Raw genomic sequence first — 25664 nt, forward strand, 5'->3', positions numbered from 1 at the left:
GCCTCGATTGTCCATTGGGTTAAAGCAGAGGGTATAGAAAGAGATTGGCAGTGGTCTGCCGGGCTGCCAACAGCATAGATAGAAATGGCGTTCATGTAAACCAAGGGTGGGGAATCTTCTTTTTTTTTTTTTTTTCTGCAAAGGGCCATCTTTTGGGGGGGCCGTGCATATTGTGCACAAACTCCACCCATGAAATATGTCCTGACGTTGGCACTGGCGTTAGGACGTAGTCTTCCATTGCACGCACCTCAGCGCTAAGTAGGGGGAACATTTTGTGTATGAGCTCACAGAGTAAGAAGACATTAATGGGAAGGCGGCTGACAAAACACAGCTACCGGCCCAAACACTGCGGTCCCCGGAAATCTGCCCAGAGGCTGGATATAAGGTCATCGAAGGCCATAAACAGCCAGCGGGCCTGAGGTTCCTCACTCCTGAGGTAAACATTATAGCTCACCACAGACATAACACTATAGCTTGGCGGCCGTCTGTCTTCTCTAACTACCCCATAAGTATACCAGTGACACGGAGATGTTATTCCTTCAGAGAAAAGTGGTCGCCGACACATAATGCCACTTATCTAGGAAAGGCAGTAGGATCAGATGGGGCGAAATCCAAGCTGTCTGATCTGTTTTCCTCTTCTAGTAGGATAGGACTGTCCACATAACACATGCTATTGCGGGAAGCATGCCAAATAATAGGCAGACATCCGTTTTTTTTTTGTCAAAATGCAAAGGCTGTACTAACCTTTTCATTGTTATATCTGTTTATGCAAAATATGAGTTGGTACCTTTATAATTCCTAAAAACCTGGACAGAAATGCTGGTACCTCAGAAAATAATGTGACAAAAGGGACATGTTAAACCCAGGTGTGTCCACTAACTAGCCTCACAGGTGTCTACAATCAGTGAGTGGCCTGTATATAGGGCTACAGATACTCACTGTGCTGGTTGGTGACATGGTGTGTATCACACCCAACATGGACCAGAGGAAGCGAAAGAGTTGTCTCAGGAGATTAGAAAGACAATTATAGACAAACATGTTAAAGGGGAAAGTTATAAGACATTTTTGTAGTATTTTTAATTTTAAAAAAATTCTACTTTTTACTTGTGTACTCATTCGATTGCTTGTGCTACAAATAGCAGGGCTTCAGTCCTGCCATTTGTAGCAGAACTCATCATCTCCTATGAACTCTGGCCGCAGGGCGCGTTCATAGGGGATCCGCAATGAGAAGTATGGGGGTGTTCTGCAGACCCCCGGCTGTCATGACAACCCAGCTGATCAGCTGTCATGTGCCAGGAAAATTGTGGGCTTAGACGGACCTTGAACGCACCTGTCCTCTCCACAGGTGTTCAAAGGGATTTACATCCGGACTCATTGCTGGCTACTTCAGAACTCTCCAGCACTTTGTTTCCATCCACTTCTGCTTCTTGAAGTATGTTTGGGGTCATTGTTCTGATGGAAGATCCATGACCTGGAACACAAACCCAGATTTCTTACACGGGGCACTGAATTGCCACCCAAAATCTTTTGGTAGTCTTCAGATTTCATGATGCCTTGCACAGTCCACAGTCAAAGATTGAGTCAACTTCTCCCCGTTTTTATCTGGTTTCAGGTGTGATTTTTATATTGCCCACACCTGTTCCTTTCCACTTGTGAGTTTGAACGAGCATCACATGCTTGAAACCAAGTTATTTACCCACAATTTTGGAAAGGTGCCAACAATTTTGTGTTGATTGTGTTTGGAGTTTTGTGCGAAATTATGTCCAACCTGCCGTTTTTCCTCTATTTTGTGTTGTTCAAATACACACAAATAAATGTGCATAACAAAACGTGTAACTGCAATAATTTTCTGGGAGAAATACTTCATGTTCTGGAACAATTGAAGGGTGCCAACACTTTCAACCATGACTGTTTGTCAACCAGTTTACAGTTATGATGCACCGTCACGGCAAGGTCTCCTTTCTTCACATATATAGTCACTGTCTTATGCTCAGCTGTGAATAACACATGTAGCTTATTGCTGGTGTATGTAGTGTCCTCAGTTGGTCTTTGCTAGCAGAAACCAATGCATGAGGCCTTGTGCCATTGCTCTGTTATGTCTTCTGGAAAGACATGATTAGTTTGACAGCTTGATGATAACATTCCTTTACCAGTATGATCGGTTCCCCCACATGGCGAAGACCATAAAAATGACCACTAAATGAAAAGGCCACCATCTCTGGAACCATATGGCAGATGTAGCCCTTTCACGACATATGACGAATAAATACGTCATATGTCGTGTCACCCCTTTAATGCGGGCTCTGGCGCTGAGCCCGCATCTTTTCCGGCACATGACAGCTGACAAAGCACTGGAGAGTTAAGAAGTGGCCAGCAATGAGACCAGATGTAAATTCCACTGAACAACTTTGGAGAGATCTCAACCCCCTCCACGACCTTGGCTGTACAGGTACGTTCAAGGTCATCTACCTCCCTTTGTTGCCGGCTCCGGCGCTAAGGCTACGTTCACATTAGCGTCGCGTCGCCGTTGCAGCGGCGACGCACGGAAAAACGCACGCAAACACGCGCGTTTTGCGACGCGTGCGTCGTTTTTTGCCGAAATCGGACGCAAGAAAAATGCAACTTGTAGCGTTTTCTTGCGTCCGACGCTAGCGTCTAAAACGACGCACGTGTCGGAAAACGCGTGCAAAAAGACGCACGCGTCCCCTATGTTAAACATAGGGGCGCGTCGCCGCTGCGTCGCCGCTGCGTCGCCGACGCAACAGCGACGCACATTAGCGTAACGCTAATGTGAACGTAGCCTAAGTCCGCATTTTTCCTGGCACATGACAGCAGCATTTTTTTTGTCTCTGCCATTTACCCAGGGACAGGTGTGAGTTTTCGTGCACCGTATGATGACTGCTTGCATTTCTTCGCTCTTGCTGATCTCAGTCTTCGTCTTGTATGTCACAGTTCTAGTGTCCATTGTTTTGTCTGTTAGGTTTCGGTGTCCTCTGTGTGTCCTCTAGAGGAATAATTCTCTAATCTTATGTAAAGTGATTACTGCTAAGTGTGTGGGACTGGAGGCAGGCTGTTCTCTATTGGATTTTCTTCTAACAAGGCTTCCAATATTAACCCTATGTGCTAGTGTTTATAAGGATGATATATGTAACATTATTATCAACCCATATCATATGATGTCCTGTTATGCCTGCATCTGACAGTTGTACTACTGTATACAGTTGTGCCCAAAAGTTGTGAAACTGACGCACATGTTGGATTTCACCAAGTTTGGTGCTTCAGTGTCAGATGTTCCTATGAGTACTGAAGTACAATTATAAATATTTTATACGTTTTTTTTTGTTTTTTTTTACTTTTGTTGACAAATACATGAAGTTTATGGAAAGACTGAATATATACAGGCCCTGATTTATCAAAGCTTTTAAACCAAAAAACTTAAAAAAAGTTTTGAAAAGCCGCAAAAGTTGTGTGTAACTCGGAGTGGTGTAAAAATGTAGCGACTTTGGCAGTGTTGCCCAACTTTGCTGAACTGAGCGGAGCTGGGGAACGATGCCACAGTTCGTCTAATCCATGACGAGTTGTAGATTTCCTTCTGCCAGAAGTCTTATTCCAGGCTGACTGGAGTAAGGTTTGTGGCGAGGCATATGCCACTTTGCGCTTAGCCTGTTATTTAGAGGCATGCACCTCAAGGAATCGAGTCCTGATGCCAAATCAAGGCCTGTGTGGAAACCACCAGTCCATTTATTTTACAAGATGACAGCAATTCATCATTGACGTGATGGATATCAATTTCTGGGCTAAATCCGGACTACCCCATGGGGTACTAAGCAGTGTGCTTCCTTTATGCATGATGGCATGTGGCATTGTTATGCAGATCCCATTTTCCTGTTTTCTGTGATATTTCTATTTCTATACCCTTTATATTAATTTTTGTCCTGAAGACTATAAATCATGCTGTTTTCCCATCTAACCACACTGCTCCCTTTTTTTAGGTTTTATGGGAATTTGTGAATAGTTTTTAACTTTTCTAGTTGAATTTTCATTGTATGTTAACAAAGTTATGATTTTGGTATAATGACTTTTGTAATTTATTATACAATATTTGGTGGTTAGTCTCGCAATGAATTCCTCCACAGTACCCTCCACACACAAAGTATGATGACCCTACTGTACCCCACCCCTCCAATCCCATGGCAAAATATGGAGACCCCCAACACAGTATGATCCCCTATCCAGTCCTCCATGCAGTATAATGGTCCTACATACAGTATAATAGCCCCCACTAGCCCTCAAAACGGTATAATGACACACACACACAGTATGATGGACCCCACACAAACCTTCACACCGTATACTTGCTTGCATACAGTATAATGACCCCCACATAGCCCTCCAATTATTACTATTGCCCCCATATAGCCCTCCATATAGTATAATCCATCCTCATAGCCCTTGATATACTATAATGCACCCCCATAGTCTTCCATCCACCCAAAGCTGGGCTTTCCCTCTGCTGGCTATGAAAATTACACAGGAGCCAACACAATGTTTTAAATTCAATTCTTTGTTTTACACAGAATGTTCACAGTGAGAGCTTGGTTCCACTGATCTCAGGGAGAATAAGTAAGAAATTATGAGAGCTGCCTTCATCATCCGGTGCTTAAGAACAGCGAGAACTGTACCGCTTGTTCCCAGGTGCTGGTAGGTGTCACGCTGATTATACACGGATGTGTGTGGCACACATTTTGTCCGTACTGCTGAAAAAACCTGACACGTCTACGTACCACCATTGAATACAATGGATGGGCGTGTCTGCACTTGCGGCCCTTAAAAAACTGACCACATATGGACACGCAAATTGGATGTGTGAAGGGGGCCTAACAGGTACAGTTCTACTATGGTTGTTAGGGGGGCTAAGTCCCCTAAAACTGTATAGCCCATTTAATATGCATTTTGGGGGTGACAGACTCCCTTTAAGGCAAAACGTCATGACTGTTGCCCTGTTGAAGTAGGTTGACCTACTATTTTAGGGTGTGGCATGCTCCCTACTATTATCTGTTGTATAGCTTGACATCTGTCACAATACTCGTTGGTTTACAGTTGAATAAAACCAGTGGTACTACAGAACTAGCGGCTGGAGGAAAAGAGTGCTAATTGCCTACTGGCTCCCCAATTTTCTAGAATAGTTTCCAGACTCCATATACAGAGCCCCTTGGTGCTAGAAAAGCAGAATCCTTCCCCCCCCCCCCCCCCCCCCTTCAAATGACCCCAATTTGGAACTTGTAGTGACAATTTTGACTGGGTGTATCCCATAAACAAGCAGCATTGGATGTTCGTAAGTGAAAAGTGCAAACTGCCTTTGTAGTGACCACCTCATGCTCCTGGAGACACGCACCTGCAAATTAGGTGGGCTCTCATCACTACAGAAAGGTCAAACGTGGGCGCTAAATGTTGTTTAGGCACAGTGGGGCTCAGAAGGGAGGGGGGCATTTGGATTTGGGAGTGCAGAATTTGCTGGATTTCTTTTGGGGGACGAGGAGCCATTTCGCTTTTCCTGAGCCTTTGTACTACCAATAAAGTGGAAGCCCCCTATATTTCCGATAACCCATTACAGCTGTGAGTGGGTACTTGCTTTTTTTGTGGATTGAGTAGAAGCTTTTATTGGGAACATTTTACATAACATTTAGGATCACGTTTATCTGGCGCTCTACGCTGAACACTTAGGCTATGTGCCCACGATGCAGAGATGCTGCGGAAATGTGGAATTCGCATGCGTTTGCCACAAAACACAAGCGTTTTAGCTTGCAGAATGCTTGCGCTTTTCCAAGCGATTTGAAGCATCGCTTGGAAAAGTGATTGACAGGTTGGTCACACTTGTCAAGCATAGTGCTTGACAAGTGTGACCAACTTTTTACTATTGATGCTCGCGAGACCGCCACGTCATCTGGGTAATTTCGCAATGCATCACTGGGAACGGAAGCTGTCGGCCACATCGCGAGGAGCGGGACAGGTTCGGTGGACGTCAGAAGGTGAGTATATAACTATTTTTTCTTTTTTCTTTTTTTTAACAGGGATATGGTGCCCACACTGCTATATACTGCGTGGGCTGTGTTATATACTGCGTGGGCTGTGTTATATACTGCGTGGGCTGTGTTATAAACTGCGTGGGCTGTGTTATATACTGCGTGGGCTGTGTTATATACTGCGTGGGCTGTGTTATATACTGCGTGGGCTGTGTTATATACTGCGTGGGCTGTGTTATATACTGCGTGGGCTGTGTTATATACTGCGTGGGCTGTGTTATATACTGCGTGGGCTGTGTTATATACTGCGTGGGCTGTGTTATATACTGCGTGGGCTGTGTTATATACTATGTGGACTTTGTTGTATACTACGCGGCTATGTTATGTACTACGCGGCTGTGTTATGTACTACGCGGCTGTGTTATGTACTACGCGGCTGTGCTATATACTACGCGGCTGTGCTATATACTACGCGGCTGTGCTATATACTACGCGGCTGTGCTATATACTACGCGGCTGTGCTATATACTACGCGGCTGTGCTATATACTACGCGGCTGTGCTATATACTGCGCGGCTGTGCTATATACTACGCGGCTGTGCGATATACTACGTGGCTGCTATATATTACGTGGCTGTGTTATATGCTACGTGGCTGTGTTATATGTGGACTTTGTTGTATACTACATGGGCTGTGCTATGTACTACGTGGCTATGTTATGTACTACGTGGCTATGTTATATACTACGTGGCTGTGCTATATACTACGCGGCTGTGCGATATACTACGTGGCTGTGCGATATACTACGTGGCTGCTATATATTACGTGGCTGTGCTATATGCTACGTGGCTGTGTTATATGCTACGTGGCTGTGTTATATGCTACGTGGCTGTGTTATATGCTACATGGCTGTGTTATATGCTACGTGGCTGTGTTATATGCAACGTGGCTGTGTTATATGCAACGTGGCTGTGTTACATGCAACGTGGCTGTGTTACATGCAACGTGGCTGTGTTACATGCAACGTGGCTGTGTTACATGCAACGTGGCTGTGTTACATGCTATGTGGCTGTGTTATATGCTACGTTGGCTGTGTTATATATTACGTGGCTGTGCTATATCCTGCGCCCCGAACCCTCGACATCCAGCGCCCCCGACATCCTGCGACCAATCAGTGACAGATGCAGTCCGGCCGCGAATTGGCGCGGGATTTGAACCACGCTTCGCTGATCGGCCAGCCGGGCGTGACCAATCAGCGATATTGGCGCGGAATTTAACCCCCACTCACAGCTTATAATTTCTATGTAAATCTCTGAGTGAAACCCTGAGGGATCCATTCACTATAATGAGGCAACAGAGTTACTCTGGACTCGGTCTGGCCTCTGTTCAGTGGTGTCCTTCTTTTCAGGAGTGCACAAAACTGTGGTCGACTGTGCTTTTATGCTCCGCTAAAAAGTAGGACACGCCAGATCACAGGTCCTATGGCGTCCACAGTGCCTCCATCTGCCTCATTATAGGGAATATTACGCCTGGGGTTTCATCTAAATCACATATTTCAGAGACTTATACGGAAACCCCGGTGTAAGCGCTCAGCATAAATGTGAGCCGAGCCTTAGGTTGGAGTCAGATGTCCCAGATGTGTTCAATCGGATTCAGGTCTGGGGAATGGTCAGGGACAGTCCATAGCATCAATGCCTTCATCTTGCAGGAACTGCTGACACACTCTAGCCACATGAGGTCTGCATTAGGAGGAGCCCAGGGCCAACCTCACCAGCATATGGTCTCACAAGGGGTCTGAGGATCTTATCTCGGTACCTAATGGCTGTCTGGCTACCTCTGGCGAGCGCATGGAGGGCTGTGCGGCCCTCCAAAGAAATGTCACCCCACACCATTACTGACCCACTGCCAAACTGGTCAGGCTAAAGGATGTTGCAGGCAGCAGATCGCTCTCCACGGCGTCTCCAGACTCTGTCAAGTCTGTCACATGTGCTCAGTGTTTAAACTGCTTTCATCTGTGAAGAGCACAGGGCGCTGGTGGCGAATTTGCCAATCCTGGTGTTCTGTGGCAAATTCCTAGCGTCCTGCATGGTTTTGGGCTGTGAGCACAACCCCCATCTGTGGATGTCGGGCACTTAGACCATCCTCATGGAGTCGGTTTCTAACTGTTTCTGCAGACACATGCACATTTGTGGCCTGCTGAAGGTCATTTTGCAGGGCTCTGGCAGTGCTCCTCCTGTTCCTCCTTGCACAGAGGCTGAGGTAGTGGTCCTGCTGCTGGGTTGTTGCCCTCCTACGGCCCCCTCCACATCTCCTGGTGTAATGGCCTGTCTCCTGGTAGTGCCTCCAGCCTCTGGACACTACGCTGACAGATACAACAAACCTTCTTGCCACAGCTCACATTGATGTGCCATTCTGGATGAGCTGCATTACCTGAGCTACTTGTGTGGGTTGTAGAGTCCGTCTCATGCTACCACGAGTGTGAAAGCACAACCAACATTCAAAAGTGACCAAAATATAAAAAGTATCAGCCAGAAAGCATTGGTACTGAAATCTGGTGTGTGGTTCCCAACTGCAGAACCACTCCTTTATTGAGTGTGTCTTGATAATTGCCAATAATATCCATCTATTGTCTATTCCATTTGCACAACAGCATGTGAAATTGATTGTCAAACACTGTTGCTTTCTAAGTGGACAGCTTGATTTCACAGAAGTTCGACTTCCCCGTTGTTATATTCTGTTGTTTAAGTGTTCCCTTTATTTTTTTGAGCAGTGTGTATGTATATATATATACTAGCTGAAGAGCCCGGCGTTGCCTGGGCATAGTAAATATCTGTGGTTAGTTATAGCACCTCACTTCTCTTATTTTCCCATCACGCCTCTCATTTTCCCAATCACATCTTTAATTTTCCCCCTCACATCTCTCATTTTCTCCCTCACACCTCTCATTTTCTCCCTCACTCCTCTCATTCCCCCCTAACACGTCATTTCGACCTCACATCTGTCATTTTCCGAACACTACACTATTTTCCCTCACTCCTCTCATTTTGCACTCACACCTTTTCATTTTCACCTCACACCTCTCATTTTCACCTCAGTATATACATGTTTGTCATCTCCCTTATATATAGTATACACCTGTATGTCATCTCCTGTATATAGTATATACCTGTATGTCATCTCCCCTGTATATAGTATATACCTGCTGTGTGTCATCTCCCCTGTATATAGTATATACCTGTATGTCATCTCCTCCTATATATAGTATATACCTGTATGTCATCTCCTCCTATATATAGTATATACCTGTATGTCATCTCCTCCTGTATATAGTATATACGTGTGTCATCTCCCCTGCATATAGTATATATCTGTGTGTCATCTCCTCCTGTATATAGTATATACCTGTATGTCATCTTCTATATATAGCATATACCTGTATGTCATCTCCTCCTGTATATAGTATATACCTGTAGGTAATCTGCTCCTGTATATAGTATATACCTGTGTGTCATCTCCTCCTGTATATAGTATATACCTGTATGTCATCTCCTCCTCTATATAGTATATACATGTGTGTCATCTCTCCTGTATATAGTATATATCTGTGTGTCATCTCCCCTGTATATAGTATATACCTGTGTGATCTCCTGTATTAGACCTCGTTAACACGTTATTTGCTCAGTATTTTTATCTCAGTATTTGTAAGATAAATTGGCAGCCTGATAAATCCCCAGCCAACAGGAAGCCCTCCCCCTGGCAGTATATATTAGCTCACACATACACATAATAGACAGGTCATGTGACTGACAGCTGCCGTATTTCCTATATGGTACATTTGTTGCTCTTGTAGTTTGTCTGCTTATTAATCAGATTTTTATTTTTGAAGGCTAATACCAGACTTGTGTGTTTTAGGGCGAGTTTCGTTTGTCAAGTTGTGTGTGTTGAGTTGTGTGTGGCGACATGCATGTAGCGACTTTTGTGAGCTGAGTTTTTTGTGTGGCAACATGCGTGTAGCAACTTTTTGTGTGTCGAGTTGCATGTGACAGGTTAGTGTAGCAAGTTGTGTGCAGCAAGTTTTGCGCATGGCGAGTTTTGCGCGTGGTGAGTTTTATATCTGGTGCCTTTTGAGTATGTGCAAGTTTTGTGTGAGGCAACTTTTGCATGTGTTGCAAATTTTGTGCATGTGGCAATTTTTCCTCGTGTGCAAGTTTTGCGTGTGGTGATTTTTCCATGAGGTGAGTTTTGCACTTGTGGCGAGTTTTCCATGAGGTGAGTTTTGCACTTGTGGCGAGTTTTCCATGAGGTGAGTTTTGCACTTGTGGCGAGTTTTCCATGAGGTGAGTTTTGCACTTGTGGCGAGTTTTGCGTGAGCCTAGTTTTTGCATGTGGCGAGTTTTGCGCGTGGCGAGTTTTGAGCGGCGACTTTTGTGTTTCGACTTTTATGTGGCGAGGTTGGTGTATGTGTGGTGAAATGTGTGCTGAGGGTGGTCTATGTGTTCAAGCACGTGGTAGTGTGTGGCGCATTTTGTGTGTGTGTTCATATCCCCGTGTGTGGTGAGTATCCCATGTCGGGGCCCCACCTTAGCAACTGATCGGTATATACTCTTTGGCGCCATCGCTCTCATTCTTTAAGTCCCCCTTGTTCACATCTGGCAGCTGTCAATTTGCCTCCAACACTTTTCCTTTCACTTTTCCCCAGTATGTAGATAGGGGCAAAATTGTTTGGTGAATTGGAAAGCGCGGGGTTAAAATTTCACCTCACAACGCAGCCTATGACGCTCTCAGGGTCCAGACGTGTGACTGTGCAAAATTTTGTTTCTGTAGCTGCGACGCCTCCAACACTTTTCCTTTCACTTTTTTCCCCATTATATAGATAGGGGCAAAATTGTTTGGTGAATTGGAACGCGCGGGGTTAAAATTTCGCATCACAACATAGCCTATGACGCTCTCGGGGTCCAGACGTGTGACTGTGCAAAATTTTGTGGCTGTAGCTGCGACGGTGCAGATGCCAATCCCGGACACACACACACACACACACACACACACACACACCTTTATATAGTAGATTTTTTTTTACTTAGAAAGAAGAAAAGCCGGCAGTTCAGCACCACGTACTGTAAAATCACTGCAGATGCCGACAGCATGCATAGAAGAGATGGATTACATACAGTATATACACATAGAATAGATAGATATATAGCTGTCAGTGACGTACTATTAGTACAGTGTGTGTGTGTGCAGTTTACTGTACGTGTACAGTACAGAGCAAAAGTTTGGACACACCTCATTTAAAGATTTTTCTGTATTTTCATGACTGAAATTGTAAATTCACACTGAAAGCAGCAAAACTATGAATTAACACATGTGGAATTATATACTTAACAAAAAAAGCGTGAAACAACTGAAATTATGTCTTATATTCTAGGTTCTTAACAGTAGCCACCTTTTGCTTTGATGACTGCTTTGCACACTCTTGGCATTCTCTTGATGAGCTTCAAGAGGTAGTCACCGGTATTGGTCTTCCAACAATCTTGAAGGAGTTCCCAGAGATGCTTAGCACTTTTTGGCCCTTTTGCCTTCAGTCTGCGGTCCAGCTCACCCCAAACCATCTCGATTGGGTTCAGGTCTGGTGATTGTGGAGGCCAGGTCATCTGGCGTAGCACCCCATCACTCTCCTTCTTGGTCAGATATCCCTTACACAGCCTGGAGGTGTGTTTGGGGTCATTGTCCTGTTGAAAAATAAATGATGGTCCAACTAAACGCAAACCAGATGGAATAGCATGCTGCTGCAAGATGCTGTGCTTGCCATGGTGGTTCAGGATGCCTTCAATTTTGAATAAATTCCCAACAGTGTCATCAGCAAAGCACATCACACCTCCTCCTCCATGCTTCACGGTGGGAACCAGGCATGTAGAGTCTAGGCTGTGTGCACACTATGCAGATTTAGTGCATATGTGCAGCGTTTTTTTTTCTGCGCAGAAACGCTGCAGAACTGCACTGTGATTTTCAGTACAATGTAAATCAATGTGGAAAAAAAAAGCTGTGCACATGGTGCAGAAAAATCCGCGCAGAAACGCTGCAGATTTCAAAGAAGTGCATGTCACTTCTTTTGTGTAGATCTGCAGCGTTTCTGCACCCCTCCATTAATAGAAATCCGCAGTGATAAAAACTGCAGAAAATCTGCACAAAATCCGCATCAATTCCGCACACAAAAAAAAACGTATAAAAACCGCAGCAGATCCGCAGCTGCGGATTCTGTCAGGAGATGCGGATTTTGTACAGAAAATTCTGCATCTCTTTTCTTATGTGTGCACATAGCCTAACTGTTCACCTTTTCTGCGTCGCACAAAGACACGGTGGTTGGAACCAAAGATCTCAAATTTGTACTCATCACACCAAATCACAGAGTTCCACTGGTCTAATGTCCATTCCTTGTGTTCTTTAGCCCAAACAAGTCTCTTCTGCTTGTTGCCTGTCCTTAGCAGTGGTTTCCTAGCAGCTATTTTACCATGAAGGCCTGCTGCACAAAGTCTCCTCTTAACAGTTGTTGTAGAGATTCGTCTGCTGCTAGAACTCTGTGTGGCATTGACCTGGTCTCTAATCTGAGCTGCTGTTAACCTGCGATTTCTGAGGCTGGTAACTCGGATAAACTTATCCTCAGAAGCAGAGGTGACTCTTGGTCTTCCTTTCCTGGGGCAGTCTTCATGTGAGCCAGTTTCTTTGTAGCGCTTGATGGTTTTTGCCACTGCACTTGGGGACACTTTCAAAGTTTTCCCAATTTTTCGGACTGACTGACCTTTATTTCTTAAAGTAATGATGGCCACTCGTTTTTCTTTACTTAGCTGCTTTTTTCTTGCCATAATACAAATTCTAACCGTCTATTCAGTAGGACTATCAGCTGTGTATCCACCAGACTTCTGCACAACACAACTGATGGTCCCAACACCATTTATAAGGCAAGAAATCCCACTTATTAAAACCAGAAGAAAAAGAAAATAAGGTTTGCACTCACCCATCCCGGTAAAACAATGAAGTCTTTATTAGGACATGTGCCAAATGGACAAGGAGATCATCATGTTGACCACAGGATGACAGCTGTTTCGCGCACACGGCGCTTCCACAGATCCCGATCAAATCCCACTTATTAAACCTGACAGGGCACACCTGTGAAGTGAAAACTATTCCCGGTAACTGAACTGAACAAGGAAAAATAGTGAAAAACCAGCTCACCTATTAGGCATGCTGCTACTCATTCTCCTGTGAACCATGTCATTGGACTTTGGATTTTATCCTCAATAAATCTTGATATTTTTGGAAGCTGGATTTCTTTTCCTGTTTGCCTTATTCCCGGTAACTACCTCTTGAAGCTCTTCAAGAGAATGCCAAGAGTGTGCAAAGCAGTCAAAGCAAAAGGTGGCTACTTTGAAGAACCTAGAATATAAGACATAATTTCAGTTGTTCACACTTTTTTGTTAACTATATAATTCCACGAGTGTTAATTCATAGTTTTGATGCCTTCAGTGTGAATGTACAATTTTCATAGTCATGAAAATACAGAAAAATCTTTAAATGAGAAGGTGCGTCCAAACTTTTGGTCTGTACTGTATATGGCGGTTTGTTGGAACGGGGAAGAGGTTGATATTCATTTTAAAGGTGACAGGCTTCCTTTAACGGAGGACATGATTTACTTGTACAAGTTATATATACAGTCATGGTCAAAAGTATTGACACCCCTGCAATTCTGTCAGATAATACTCATTTTCTTCCTGAAAATGATTGCAAACACAAATTATTTGGTATTTAATTTTCTATTGGAGCAGGTGTAAAACTGCTGCGGAATCCGTGGAAAGAGGTGACATGCTGCGGAATGTAAACCGCTGCGTTTCCACGCGTTTTTTCCCGCAGCATGTGCACAGCGTTTTCTGTTTCCCATAGGCTTACATTGTAATGTAAACTCATGGGAAACTGCTGCTGACCCGCAGCTGCGGATCCGCAGCGTGTGCACATAGCCTTAGGGTATGGGCACACGTCAGGATTTCTTGCAGAAATTTCCTGAAGAAAAGTGGACATTTACTGCAAGAAATTCGCATGCGTTTTTTGTGCGGTTTTTTTTTCGTGTTTTTTTTTTTTCTTTTTGTAAATTCTTTATTTAAAGTAAAGACGAAGAACATTACACACAGTTTATGTTAGCGTAAATAAATCATGTCCATTACATTAATGGCATTAAACAAACCAAGACTAAAGGTACCGTCACACATGGCGACGCTGCAGCGATACCGACAACGATCCGGATCGCTGCAGCGTCGCTGTTTGGTCGCTGGAGAGCTGTCACACAGACCGCTCTCCAGCGACCAACGATCCCGAGGTCCCCGGTAACCAGGGTAAACATCGGGTAACTAAGCGCAGGGCCGCGCTTAGTAACCCGATGTTTACCCTGGTTACCATCCTAAAAAGTAAAAAAACAAACGCTACATACTTACCTACCGCTGTCTGTCCTCGGCGCTCTGCTTCTCTGGTCTGGCTGTGAGCGCCGGGCAGCCAGAAAGCAGAGCGGTGACGTCACCGCTCTGCTTTCCGGCTGACCGACGCTCACAGCCAGAGCAGGAGGAGAGCAGAGCACAGCGCTGGAGGACAGACGGCTGTAGGTAAGTATGTAGTGTTTGTTTTTTTTACTTTTAGGATGGTAACCAGGGTAAACATCGGGTTACTAAGCGCGGCCCTGCGCTTAGTTACCCGATGTTTACCCTGGTTACCAGCAAAGACATCGCTGAATCGGTGTCACACACGCCGATTCAGCGATGTCTACGGGGAGTCCAGCGACGAAATAAAGTTCTGGACTTTCTTCCCCGACCAGCGATCTCCCAGCAGGGGCCTGATCACTGCTGCCTGTCACACTGGATGATATCGCTAGCGAGGACGCTGCAACGTCACGGATCGCTAGCGATATCGTCTAGTGTGACAGTACCTTAACATCATTTGGGAAGGATAGGAGTGGTGGAGGGGGGGAGGGGTAAGAAGGGCAGGGCAAGGGGGGGGCTGAGGGGTAAAGTCAAGGAGGGAGATAGGGGGAAGGGGGGGAACAATAAACATAACATTTCAAGTACCTGTGAGGATATCACTCTAAAGTAAACTGCCCGATAGCATGGAATTTGCGAAAGAGCAAAGACAAGTAAAGAACAATATTAAGACGCATTGGATCTAAATGTTTTCCAGGGGAGCCAATCGGATACGAAACGTTCATGAGAATGTTTTTTCGTGTTTTTTTCCGGAGCTTCCCAATGCATTAAATAGCGGGAAAAACTAGAAAAATCCACAAAATTAACAAACATGCTGCGTTTTTTACCGCGATACTTTTTCGTGGAAAAAAACGCATCATGTGCACAAAAATTGCGGAATGCATTCTAAATGATGGGATGCATAATGTATGTTTTTTTTAATGCGGTTTTATAGCGAAAAAAACGCAACGTGTGCACACAGCCTTAACCCCTTTCTGACATGGGACGTACTATCCCGTCGAGGTGGGGTGGGCCCCAATGACCACGGACGGGATAGTACGTCCAGCGCGATCTGCGGCGCTCACGGGGGGAGCGCCGCCGATCGCGGCCGGGTGTCAGCTGTTTATCGCAGCTGACATCCGGCACTATGTGCCAGGAGCGGTCACGGACCGCCCCAGGCACATTAACCCCTGGCACACCGCGATCAAAGATGATCGCGATGTGCCGGCGGTATAGGGAAGCTTCCCGCAGGGAGGGGGCTCCCTGCGGGCTTCCCTGAGCCCCCCGCAGCAACGTGATGTGATCGCGTTGCTGCGAGGGTCTCACCTCCCTCCCTGCTTCCTCCAGCCCCGGATCCAAGATGGCCGCGGATCCGGGTCCTGCAGGGAGGGAGGTGGCTTCACAGAGCCTGCTTAGAGCAGGCACTGTGAAGGCTGCAGCGCTGCATGTCAGATCAGTGATCTGACAGAGTGCTGTGCACACTGTCAGATCACTGATCTGTGATGTCCCCCCCTGGGACAATGTAAAAAAGTAAAAAAAAAATTTTCAAAATGTGTACAAAAAAAATAAAAAAAATATTCCTAAATAATGAAAAAAAATATATATATATTATTCCCCTAAATACATTTCTTTATCTAAATAAAAAAAAAAAAACAATAAAAGTACACATATTTAGTATCGCCACGTCCGTAACGACCCGACCTATAAAACTGGCCCACTAGTTAACCCCTTCAGTAAACACCGTAAGAAAAAAAACAAAAAAAACGAGGCAAAAAACAACGCTTTATTATCATACCGCCGAAGAAAAAGTGGAATAACGCGATCAAAAAGACAGATCTAAATAACCATGATACTGCTGAAAGCGTCATCTTGTCCCGCAAAACCGAGCCGCCATACAGCATCATCAGCAAAAAAAAAAAAAAGTTATAGTCCTGAGAATAAAGCGATGCAAAAATAATTATTTTTTCTATAAAATAGTTTTTATCGTATAAAAGCGCCAAAACATAAAAAAAGATATAAATGAGGTGTCGCTGTAATCGTACTGACCCGAAGAATAAAACTGCTTTATCAATTTTACCAAACGCGGAACGGTATAAACGCCTCCCCCAAAAGAAATTCATGAATAGCTGGTTTTTGGTCATTCTGCCTCGCAAAAATCGGACTAAAAAGCGATCAAAAAATGTAACGTGCCCGAAAATGTTACCAATAAAAACGTCAACTCGTCCCGCAAAAAACAAGACCTCACATGACTCTGTGAACCAAAATATGGAAAAATTATAGCTCTCAAAATGTGGTAACGCAAAAAATATTTTTTGCAATAAAAAGCGTCTTTCAGTGTGTGACGGCTGCCAATCATAATAATCCGCTAAAAAACCCGTTATAAAAGTAAATCAAACCCCCCTTCATCACCCCCTTAGTTAGGGAAAAATTTAAAAAATGTATTTATTTCCATTAGGGTTAGGGCTAGGGTTAGGGCTAGGGTTAGGGTTTGGGCTAGGGCTAGGGTTAGGGCTAGGGTTAGGGCTAGGGCTAGGGCTAGGGTTAGGGCTATGGTTAGGGCTAGGGTTAAGGCTACAGTTAGGGTTGGGGCTAAAGTTAGGGTTAGGGCTATGGTTAGGGTTAGGGCTACAGTTTGGGTTGGGGCTAAAGTTAGGGTTGGGGCTAGGGTTAAGGCTACAGTTAGGATTGGGGCTAAAGTTACGGTTAGGGTTTAGATTACATTTACAGTTGGGAATAGGGTTGGGATTAGGGTTAGGTGTGTGTCACGGTTAGAGGTGTTGTTAGGGTTACTGTTGGGATTAGGGTTAGGGGTGTGTTTGGATTAGGGTTTCAGTTATAATTGGGGGGTTTCCACTGTTTAGGCACATCAGGGGCTCTCCAAACGCGACATGGCGTCCCATCTCAATTCCAGCCAATTCTGCGTTGAAAAAGTAAAACAGTGCTCCTTCCCTTCCGAGCTCTCCCGTGTGCCCAAACAGGGGTTTACCCCAACATATGGGGTATCAGCGTACTCAGGACAAATAGGAAAATACAAAACTGGGGGCTAAAAAATAATTTTTGTGGGAAAAAAAAAGATTTTTTATTTTCACGGCTCTGCGTTATAAACTGTAGTGAAACACTTGGGGGTTCAAAGCTCTCACAACACATCTAGATGAGTTCCTTAGGGGGTCTAGTTTCCAATATGGGGTCACTTGTGTGGGGTTTCTACTGTTTCGGTACATTAGGGGCTCTGCAAATCCAATGTGACACCTGCAGACCATTCCATCTAAGCCTGCATTCCAAATGGAGCTCCTTCCCTTCCGAGCCCTCCCATGCGCCCAAACAGTGGTTCCCCCCCACATATGGGGTATCAGCGCACTCACAACAAATTGGACAACAAATTTTGGGGTCCAATTTCTCCTGTTACCCTCGGGAAAATACAAAACTGGGGGCTAAAAAATAATTTTTGTGGGAAAAAATTTTTGTTTTATTTTTACGGCTCTCCATTATAAACTTCTGTGAAGCCCTTGGTGGGTCAAAGTGCTCACCACACATGTAGATAAGTTCCTTAGGGGGTCTACTTTCCAAAATGGTGTCACTTGTGGGGGGTTTCAATGTTTAGGCACATCAGTGGCTCTCCAAACGCAACATGGCGTCCCATCTCAATTCCTGTCAATTTTGCATTGAAAAGTCAAACGGCGCTCCTTCCCTTCTGAGCTCTCCCATCCGCCCAAACAGTGGTTTACCCCCACATATGGGGTATCAGCGTACTCAGGACAAATTGTAGAACAACTTTTGGGGTCCAATTTCTTCTCTTACCCTTGGGAAAATAAAAAATTGGGGGCGGAAAGTTAATTTTTGTGAAAAAATATGATTTTTTATTTTTACGGTTCTACATTATAAACTTCTGTGAAGCACTTGGTGGGTCAAAGTGCTCACCACACATCTAGATAAGTTCCTTAAGGGGTCTACTTTCCAAAATGGTGTCACTTGTGGGGGGTTTCAATGTTTAGGCACATCAGGGGCTCTCCAAACGAAACATGGCATCCCATCTCAATTCCAGTCAAGTTTGCATTGAAAAGTCAAATGGCGCTTCCGAGCTCTGCCATGCGCCCAAACAGTGGTTTACCCCCACATGTGGGGTATTGTCGTGCTCAGGACAAATTGTACAACAATGTTTGGGGTCTATTTTCTCCTGTTACCCTTGGTAAAATTAAACAAATTGGAGCTGAATTAAATTTTTTGTGAAAAAAAGTTAAATGTTTATTTTTATTTAAACATTCAAAAAATTCCTGTGAAGCACCAGAAGGGTTAATAAATTTCTTGAATATGGTTTTGAGCACCTTGAGGGGTGTAGTTTTTAGAATGGTGTCACACTTGGGTATTTTCTATCATATAGACCCCTCAAAATGACTTCAAATGAGATGTGGTCCCTAAAATAAAATGGTGTTGTAGAAATGAGAAATTGCTGGTCAACTTTTAACCCTTATAACTCCCTAACAAAAAAAAAATTTTGGTTCCAAAATTGTGCTGATGTAAAGTAGACATGTGGGAAATGTTACTTATTAAGTATTTTGTGTGACATATCTCTGTGATTTAATTGCATAAAAATTCAAAGTTGGAAAATTGAGAAATTTTCAAAATTTTCGCCATATTTCCGTTTTTTTCACAAATAAACGCAGGTAATATCAAAGAAATTTTACCATTGTCATGAAGTACAATATGTCACGAGAAAACAATGTCAGAATCACTGGGATCCGTTGAAGCGTTCCAGAGTTATAACCTCACAAAGGGACAGTGGTCAGAATTGTAAAAATTGGCCCGGTCATTAACGTGCAAACCACCCTTGGGGGTAAAGGGGTTAAAGAAGTTATCTACTCAGGATAGGTCATCAGTATCTGATTGGTCGGGGTCTGACACATGGAACCCTTGTCGGTGTGGGCGCCCTTCAGGAATGATCTGTTGCGGAGCTACTCCGTCTTCCACTAGTGGCCATGGCTGGGGTTCTACACGTATCCGGGGCCATTTTGAAGAATAAATTAAATAAAAATAACCGGTAAAAAAATAAATTAAATTATAAAAAAAATGCCACTGTCAATCCAAATTGCTATTATTAGCCCCACCACTGTAAAAAAAAAAAAAAAAAAAAAAAAAACCATGTCCAATACATAAAAATATTTGTTATTGGGATCGAGTGTTTAAATATATTTTAGTAATTCTTTCTGTTGTTATAAATAAATGGGGGAAAAACAGGCCCTCCCTTCCTCTTATTTTTCCACCGATCTAATATAAGCAAAAGACAAAAGGAAAAAATATACGGTAACTGACCTAAAAGGAAAGTTGTTTTTTTTTTGTGTGTAGCATGAAAAGATGCAAAGATTGCTAGAATATCCAGAAATGTTTTTTTAAACTGCATGCTCAAAAACACCTGAAAAAGTGCTGGTGGGGAACAGTGGTAAATTGCTCGGTCTTGATCTGGTTACTGGTTAAAGTACTGACTACTATGCATTGTCATGTTATGGTCTGTATTTCTATTTACAGTGTAACCTGGCAACATCGGCTGGGCACGTGTCCTCTTGTTTCACCTTTCTAGCTTATGTCCTCCACATGGAATTTTTACACCGGGGTAAAGCTATTGTCCCAGCATTAGTACCCAGTGTGCTTGTATCTATGGATGAATGTTTAACCACATTCCTAAGATTGGTGGTTTGTTTGTCTACACTCGCTATGACTTCATGACATCTCATACTAACAAAGGTATACTTTAATTAAAGAAGCCCTCATCCTCCCATCAAACTTTTTATCCTCATAATATATTGCAGTCATCTTATTATACAGCACTGTGTACTTACAATTGCTCATTTGGTCTTTCTACCCAATAATTCTTCTCTTTTCCATTAGGTCTATGACATCACATGAATAAAAACTGTCTAGCTGAATCCCATGCTCTATGTAGAAACAGGAGGTCAATTATCCCTGCATGACTCATCAGTCACTGCAAAAGTCCCTGGCAGGGAGAGGAGCTGAGCAGCTGGGTCAGAATGTGAAGAGGGGAATGATAAATGCAGTGACAACGGACTTCCTGGTTCTACATAGAGCAGAGGAAAGAGAAGAATTAACTGGGTAGAAGTGAAAAATGAGCAATTGTAAGTACAAAGTGCTATATAATATGATGATTGCAATATATTAAAGGGATTAAAACTTTGGGAGGAGTTCTACTTGTAATAGGTCATAATTGATTGTGTTTTATGGTAGGAAATCTTCCCTATACAATCTCAGTGCTAACCTCAACTTTCTATTTTAGGGCTTCCTGATGCCTTTGTAAACATTGGACACAGTGAGTGCTAAGATGCCAGTTGTGACTTGATACACCAACGTGATCCCTTCCCCAGTGTTCTCCATCGTGGATACAGGTGATTTTGCGTTTCTGTTCTTGCGTGTGCTCACTTCATTCAGTCGCTGTGGTCATGGGTACGTGTATCACGTGTCCAATGTATACGTGGGTATATTATGTGATCGCCGCCATCTATATTCCTAAGGAGAGCATTCCACATCAGATGTTCACACGGACATTAGAGGTCTAAGGCCTCATTCAGACGTCTGATCTTTCATGCACGAATGCTATCTGTGTTTTTTACAGATGGCACTCGTACCTGTAATAGTCTATGGGGCTATTCACATGTCCACAAATTGTGGAGACACGTCCGATTTTGTTCCAAAGGTCGGATCAAAATCGGGAGTTTAAGTCAATAGGTTTGTGAAAAAAAACAGATCACATTCAGATGGCATCCCAGTGTGCTCCAATTTTTTCAATCTGTAAGAATGGAGAAGGTATAGAATTTTTTTTTAAAATTTCTCCCAATAATGAGGAAATACCACACTCTGATTAAACTCTGTTCAGAATAATCCGTAGATTCTCGTACGTGGGGAAAATGTTGTCTGAATGAGCCCTTCACATAAAAATCTGAAGTATTGCGATAGTATACAGAATAGTGGCATGAAACACATCAGTTTATTACTAATTTTACCATAGACTGGCCAGCTCTTTTTTTACATGGTTATTCCCATCTTTAGAAGAGATCACCTATCCATAGGGTAGGAGAAAGCTTGTTGAACATTGAGAATCTGGCCGTTGGTATCCCGTGTGAATGGCCAGACGTGCACCATTGCACTCATTCAAGAAGCTGAGCGCGATACTCGTTTGTCTCCCTCTCTCACATAGAAAATGAATAGGGTAGAGGTGCACATGATGGCCGACACTCTCGTTAGACTTTGCTTTGTGATGGTCGTAGTGGTCAGATCCCTACTGAGCAGCCAGGTATCATCTATTCGACAGACAGGTGATACATTTTAAAGATGGTAGTAATCCTTTAAAGAAGATGTCCACTACTTGGACAACCCCTTCTCATACCCCAAGCTTGGCCTCCATAAAATGAAAAAATCTTATACTCACCCCCGTGTTGGCGCCGTTCCCGTGGTGTTGGCACTTTTGTTCCCGGGGATCTCATGCGGTTATGACACGTGACCCTGGCACCCAATCAGCGCTGGTGTCTCTGTCCCCACCTTCGTATGAATTGAACATGAAGAGGAAGTCAGAGATCCGCTGCAGCCCGGACTTCCTCCTCATGTTCAGTTTGTATGAAGGCGGGGACAGTGACGCCAGCACTGATTGGGCGCGGGATCGCTTGTTATGACAACCGCATGAGAGCCCCAGAACCACTGGAACGGTGCCGGCACGGGAGGGGAGTATAGGCTTTTTTATATTATCAGGGCCAAACATTTCGATCAAGAAGGGGTTGATACAATAATTAATGTGGTTAGAAGAGTTTTGGAAATGTGATTTAATTACAGATTGTTTAGAATTCTACAAACTGATTTTTAAACACTAAATTTGCCGTAAACTGAGCTGCTCATTGTGTATGTTCATTGAAGTAACGGAAAACGACAGGTCTGTATGTCTCCATGTGAGAATGAAATGCCCCACGGTACCGTGTAGCCCTATAGAAGTCTGTGTGCCCCCCACAACGCAAAGGTTTTACTGCAACCGTAATAAGTTAATGTGCGCCAGGCCTTAATGTGATTGAGATCATTCCTCTAATCTGTGCTCTGAGCTAAACAACATAAGACCCAGCAGCTGGTGCTGTGTAATTCCCGGGAAACCGAAACCTAGAAATGGGGTCTCCGTATAACTCTACAGTATTTACTGCTATAAAGAGGCCCATTTCAGTACGTAATTACATTTTCCCATAATGTAACCCCTTCACATCACAGTTTGGGCCCTTTTTTCCCCTTTATTGCCTTCTTTCAGGAGCCATAACTTATTTTTATGTTTTTTGGGTGACGTAGTCATAAGAAGGCATGTTTTTTCCGGGAATCGTTGCATTTCTCAATAGCATCATTTGGGGTTTAGAACACTTTATTTAGAAACTTTTGTGAACTCTTTGTGGGAAGGAATATAAACAAACCGTTCTGCCACTGTTTTTTTGCCTTTTACATTTTACACTGTTTGCCATACTGCAGATATTAAGTGCTCACTTTTATTCAATGTGTCGTGTGAGACAGTGACCGGCATTATTGTGAATGGCCGGTATGTGTCACAGAGGCGAAAGTCGTCTGTGTTGTAAGCCTGGAATGTTGCTCTGGGACCTGTAGTTCCTAAGCCTAAGCCTTGCTTAGTTCATGTGGGCTGGGCTTGCAGGTTAGCTGGAGAGCTGGGCGGGTCTGGCTAACCACTTACCTCCCATCAATGGATGTGTCTCATGGCATATAATGAGACTGTTGTTTGGTCACATGGTCTCTGTTTTGGAAGGTCCTGGAAGAGGACCGGTTTCCTGGATACCACATGGAGGAGGACATGTGCCTGCAGAGTCTGTGTTGGCTATGTAAATTGGGGAAACTACCAGCCTTCTGAGGGTCTGGAACTGACTGGTTGGAGCTTGTCGAGCAAGTCATAGTATGGGTCAGTGATCACAGTAAGGCAAGGCCCCGTCACACTTAGCGACGCTAAAGCGATCCCGACAACGATACAACCTGTCAGGGATCGTTGCTGCGTCGCTATGTGGTCGCTGGTGAGATGTCAAACAGTGAGATCTTCCCAATGACGCAGCAGCGATGCGGCGACCTGTACAACGATGTCGTTGGTCGTTGTGACCCTGTCACATGGCAGCTATTATGACGATTCAGACCTCGATGAGGGACGTCCTGTGTGACGTTGTAGTCACACAGGCGTGCATTTGCGTTGCCTTTTCCGCGCCCATTCAGTTCCGATTGGTGGTCGCTACTGCGTTCTGATTGGTGGCGGCCTTGCCTTATGAGGCGACACAATAGCCCTTCCGTCCTTTGTTCCTGACCGCGTGGTGGTTTGCAGATCGTTGTAGAGTTCTCCGGCCTGCGACTCCTCTTCGATTTATCTATTCTTCAACGGTTCTTCTGACACCTAGGATGGAAGCGCTACTATGTCGCCTTCTGTTGCAGGCATGACCGCCAGTCAGAACGCAGTAGCGACCACCAATCGGAGCGGAGGGGTGCGGAAAAGGCAACGCAAATGCACGCCTATGTGTTGGTGTCTGAGTCGTCAACGAGGTCGTTGGTAAGGTGTCAAACACAGCGATGTGTGCTACCCAGCGGGACCTCAACGATCAAAAAAAGGTCCAGGCCATTCCGACACGACCAGCGATCTCACAGCAGGGGCCTGGTCGCTGCTACGTGTCAAACATAGCGAGATCGCTACTGAGGTCGCTGTTGCGTCACAAAACTTGTGACTCAGCAGCGATCTCGCTAGCGACCTCGCTTAGTGTGAAGGTACCTTAAGGCAGCTTCCCTGGAAGCCAGTACTGACAAGAAGTCAGCGGTTGGAGCGGAGCTCCTGGAAGGTTCTGTTGATGTAATGAAATGGACTTTACTTTATGCGATTTATGCTGTGTAAATAAACCAAATAGATTGTTTAAGTGGAAAATCGTTCCTGTGTGCCTTAATCTCGCTGCCAAGTGAGTGTTCCCCAACACATTCAGTGAGCGCTATAGTACAGTCGGTACAAATATGGCGATACCAACATGTGTATAATTTTATCTAGGTTTTATAACTTTTTTACAATTACACACTTTGGGGAAAAAAATCATTTGTTTTGGGGTTGCCATATTCTGAGAGCCATAGGTTTCACAATTTTCCATCAGTGGACCTGTATGAGCACTTATTTTTTGCGTGCCGAGCTGTAGTTTTCATTGGTACCATTTTGTGGTAGATTCAACTTTTAATAACTTCTTAGGAATCAAAAAGTACAAAAAAACAGCAATTCTATTTGTTGTTTATTTTGTAAAAAACAATCTCCTTTTGGTATAATTAACGTTATCTATATTCTGCGGGCCGATTCGATCATGGGAAAACCAAATCTTTATAGTGTGTGGTGTTTTTTTTGTTTTGTTTTGTTTTTAATCTGATTTGCTACTTTTGCAGAAGAAATCAGTTTTAAAAAAAAAAACTAAATTTTTTTTTGTCTGGTCACCATATTCTGATACCCATAACTTTTTTATTTTTCTTTAGATAGAGCTGTGGGCGAGATTGTTTTTTGCAGGACAAGCTGCAGTTTTTACTACTTTTTGGTATATACTACTTTTTACCACTGTTTATTTTTTTCCTTTATCTTGTTTGCACAGCGAGACCAAAGTAAACGATGTGCACTGGGTGATCTGTAATAGATCTCTCCATGCCTATAGACTGCCATTGTTCTCAGCAGGGTGAGTCCTTTTTCCACAGGGCTATGCACTGCTGAGAATGATCTAGTGAGCTGCGCAAAAGATCATTTCACCCGACGAAAGAATGTTTTGTCCGTTCATCGGCTAATGGGCACCCTGTTAACACTGAAAGATAAGCGTGAAACAAGCGTCCATAAGAACTCCTACAACTTGGTCCCAGGGTGTCCATGGTCTACTATGGGATCTAGAGGCCTAATAGTCTCTCCGACAGTAGAATACAAACTAGCAAGCCTACAACATTCTACTACGTAAGTATAGCAGTGTACAATGGGTTCTCCTTGTGGAGAGTGACAAGCCAAGCCTGGCATGTCGGAGTGAGGAGCCTTATAAGCCATGCTTGCTCCACTGGGAAGTTAAATATGCAAATGATCTCATCAGAGAGGAAGAGGGCTAGAACTCTAGCGCCACCTATTGGG

General features: G+C 44.0%; 1 protein-coding gene across 6 annotated transcripts in view; it reads left to right on the forward strand.

Moving 5' to 3' along the window:
• MAK (male germ cell associated kinase) overlaps window positions 1-25664 on the forward strand; it is a 98735-nt gene that overhangs the window by 11300 nt on the left and 61771 nt on the right. For all 6 annotated transcript variants that reach the window (XM_069730660.1, XM_069730663.1, XM_069730662.1 and 3 more), the window contains exon 2: window positions 20802-20910. The gene's annotated coding sequence lies outside the window, so the exon portion shown is untranslated. The remainder of the gene's footprint in view (window positions 1-20801; window positions 20911-25664) is intronic.

This window comes from Ranitomeya imitator, chromosome 6, assembly GCF_032444005.1.
Source record: "Ranitomeya imitator isolate aRanImi1 chromosome 6, aRanImi1.pri, whole genome shotgun sequence".
Taxonomy (NCBI): domain Eukaryota; kingdom Metazoa; phylum Chordata; class Amphibia; order Anura; family Dendrobatidae; genus Ranitomeya; species Ranitomeya imitator.